Source organism: Etheostoma spectabile, chromosome 17 (genome assembly GCF_008692095.1).
Source record: "Etheostoma spectabile isolate EspeVRDwgs_2016 chromosome 17, UIUC_Espe_1.0, whole genome shotgun sequence".
NCBI classification, from domain to species: Eukaryota; Metazoa; Chordata; class Actinopteri; order Perciformes; family Percidae; genus Etheostoma; species Etheostoma spectabile.
Window position 1 is genome coordinate 7,715,320 of NC_045749.1, and position 3,437 is coordinate 7,718,756.

The 3,437-nt window shown below is 42.2% G+C and overlaps 1 long non-coding RNA gene across 1 annotated transcript in view; it reads left to right on the top strand.

Annotated features, from left to right (window-relative positions):
• The window catches only part of LOC116705120 (uncharacterized), an 18,529-nt gene that overhangs the window by 7,732 nt on the left and 7,360 nt on the right, over positions 1-3,437 (top strand). The window lies entirely within an intron of this gene.

The window sequence follows — 3,437 nt, forward strand, 5'->3', positions numbered from 1 at the left end:
ACCATAATTCTCCTTTAAGGTCTGCCGCAGTGTATGGGCTCGGTGAGAAAACCAGGTAGTTGACTATATCGGGCTATGCAACTGAAGGAAAAATCACTGGGTCGTCATGGATCCAAGAGGAGGGAGCCACTCGTAGGGATCTACATCGCAAATAAACCGTAATTTCTCAAAATATATTTTTTTAATATTTCTTTTTCTATTTTTTCTTTTTTCTTTACACTGAGTGACTCCAAAATGGCTGCCCATCCAGGTTACCGCCCAGAAAGTCACGTTGATGAAAACCCTCTATATTTATGTGGAGGATGCAAGATCATTTTATAACTATGAACCTAACTCACATTTAGACATCTGAATTTAAGATCTGTGTTGTTGTAGCCCAGACAAAATGTCAGAGAAAAGAAAAAAAGACACAGATCCAGCTTGTCTTGACATGACAACTTGTGCTTATGGAAATACTAACGTCACTATGTCCCAGGCAAAGGAGATAGAAAGTACTGAGGAACAGGGAGATTAGGAACAGTCAGGTGTAGAGCTTAGTTCATATTTTTGGAACTGTGTTGCTTGTCCAATGGCTCACTAATTTACATTATGATCAGCTAATTTAAAGTGTACAAAAGCATTGTATTTATTTTATATGGTGTCAAAATAATTATGTGTTTTTGGTATTTCTGTGGCTTGATTGTAAACTTAAAAATAAATGATTTAAGAAAAAAAGTTTGGTCCATTAAGTCAGCTTTTTCATTAAATCAAGAGAAACAAACGAAAACAGATAATGGTACAGTCTTCATGTTTCACTAACCCCTAATTTCCACCGGATGCGTAATGGCTGTGGATCGGCTCTGCTGCATGTCGGATCCGTGCTCCACCGTCAGCCAACACCCACCACGGCTGTGGCCATGACTGACAGCTGTCAGGTCTCAAGGACCCACGAGATCTCACAAATTTATGTAAACAGAACCACAAAAACAACAACAGTTTGTTTCCATTGCAGAGGAATAGAGTGGAAACAACTCTGTGCTGTGTTTTCAAGGTGTAGTGCAGGGAAATGTGATCCGCAGTGAGCACGGTCTATTTTATTTAGTAAGTTAACCGGAAGTTTAATTTTGTTTCTGTGCTCGACTTCCTGTCCCCCACTATCTGTTGTGTTCTGAATTTTTGTGGAGCTCTCCGGCATCCATCAAAAATAGAAGCTCTGTGTATCTGCTCCAGAGGGGGTAGCGGATCGCTGGAGCTGGGACGGAGTTGGGACGGAGTCGGGACGGAGTCGGGACGCAGCCATTCCCCATTCAGTGGAAATACCCACATTGACTTTAATGGAAAATAGGTTGGTAATGATGGCTTTACTCTGTGTACACATATCCTCTACAAGTATAATTATAATAATATAATGGAAAAAGGGAGCTTGAGGGAAAGGGTTAGGGTTAGGCTGCAAACCCAGCCAATTACTGTATGAAGTCGGCATATATGTAGAATTGTCAGCTTTGGCAAGTTACAGAAATGGCTACTAGTTTGAAAATAGAAAAATCTAAGGGGGGCTGGAGTTAGAAGGAAGTAGGCGGACTAGACCTCTCTAGCCCGTTCCTCATCTCTGCTTAGGGCCCGAGGCTACATTAGCCACTATCAGCATCACACTCCCAATCCAACTGAACTGTAAGTAGTGGAGTTGCATAGTGTGTAATGCAGGTGCCAGGTTTTGATGATGAAAAAGAATGCATGGAATAAAAAAGATGATCTATCTGATTCTACTGCATCAATACTTTGTTATAACTGTCCATTGTGAATGTGAAAAGATTAAGGGAAGATTAGTTCTCCCAGCCAAACCCTCCTTGCTGCTTCAATTCTTTGAAAGCTACCTCAAAGAGCAAAAACTGTTTCTACCACTAACTGTGGAAACTATTTACTATAAATAGTTGAGTCCTTGATGTGTGTCTGTCTGAAACAGCGTCTTCACTCCAAAATCCTTCATCCATCTTCAGAGCTACAGAGCTACACCAGTTTTCAATCGTTGTTTCTGTTTATCTCTGGTCCCAGAACTTTTTATTTCTTCCAGTCTCTGTGTTGTCTGCTGGAATAACTGTACTCCTATTATACTTGACTTGCTCCCACCTTACCAGAAGGTACAGATAATACCGTGTATAGATTCTGCAAACAGCGACCAATGAACACACAGCTCCTCTTCTTCTGCTGCAAGTAAACTGTTCCTAACATTGGTGTTGAAATGATGGCCTTCATGTACGTGTGACTACTCATTCTCCACATTTTCAGACTACAGCATATATTCTTTTTTTTTGTTTTTTTTTTTAAACAAACATGTGCACACACAGTCTCACACGTCTGCAAACAGATACTGTACACAAACACTAGAGCCAAGAGAGGTTGTCTGTTGGTGGCATCCAGGCAGGTTACAGTGCAAGTCTGTCAGCTCAGACGGAGCCCAGGGTGCAGTGCTGCACAGCGGAGATAGCACGCTCAAACACACACACACACACACACACACACACACAGTTGGTACTGCAAGTTTGGACAGTTTAGCCTGTAGGCTACTTGTGTCCATAACAAGTAAATTCTCTAAAAATGTAAAAACAGATTGTGTGGCATCTGGCAACCGTTTCTGGAGGGACTTGAAGCAGGCACTTATAGTGGTTGTTAGGGCTGCACGCTATTTAGTTTTGTCATCTACATTCAATTCAGTTCAATTTTATTTATGTAGCGCAAAATCACAACAACAGTTTTTCATAAAAGAGCAGGTCTAGACCGTACTCTGTGGTGTACTCAACAATGCCCACCAAGAGGAAGCACTAGGCAACAGAGGCAAGGAAAAACTTCCTTTTTAGAGGCAGAAACCTCGAGCAAAACCATGGCACAGAGTGGGCGGTCATCTGCCTTGACCGGTTGGGGGTGAGAGAAAGAAACAGACAGAGAAAGAGAGAGAAAGACAGACAGAGAGAGAGAGAGAGACATGGAGAATTGTAGCAGAGGGTGTCAAGCAGGAACATGGAGGCAGCAGGTGACTCCAAACACAGATCCAGACTCCACAACTCCAGAGCCAGAAACACCTGCAGGAAGCGATAGGAGGAGAGAAGGGAGGGGCGAGAGAGCACAAGACTCCGGGAAAGGGAAGAAGTGGAGTTAGTAACATGCATTAATGGAATGAGGTGGCATACAGATGGAGAGAAGGAGGAGGAGAGAGGTGCTCAGTGCATCATGTAAAGTCCCCCGGCAGTCTAGGCCTATAGCAGCATAACTAAGGGATGGTTCAGGACCTTCTATAATATAACTATTAGGGATGAGCCGGATACTCGTTTCAGCCGAGTATGCGCTACTTGAATAGCTAAATAAAAACCTTTCTTTGATAAATTGTCTTTTTTTTTTTTTTTTTAATAACAGTGTGCAATATTGGAAACGACATAAAGCCCCTAATGGCCTTTAATATTGAA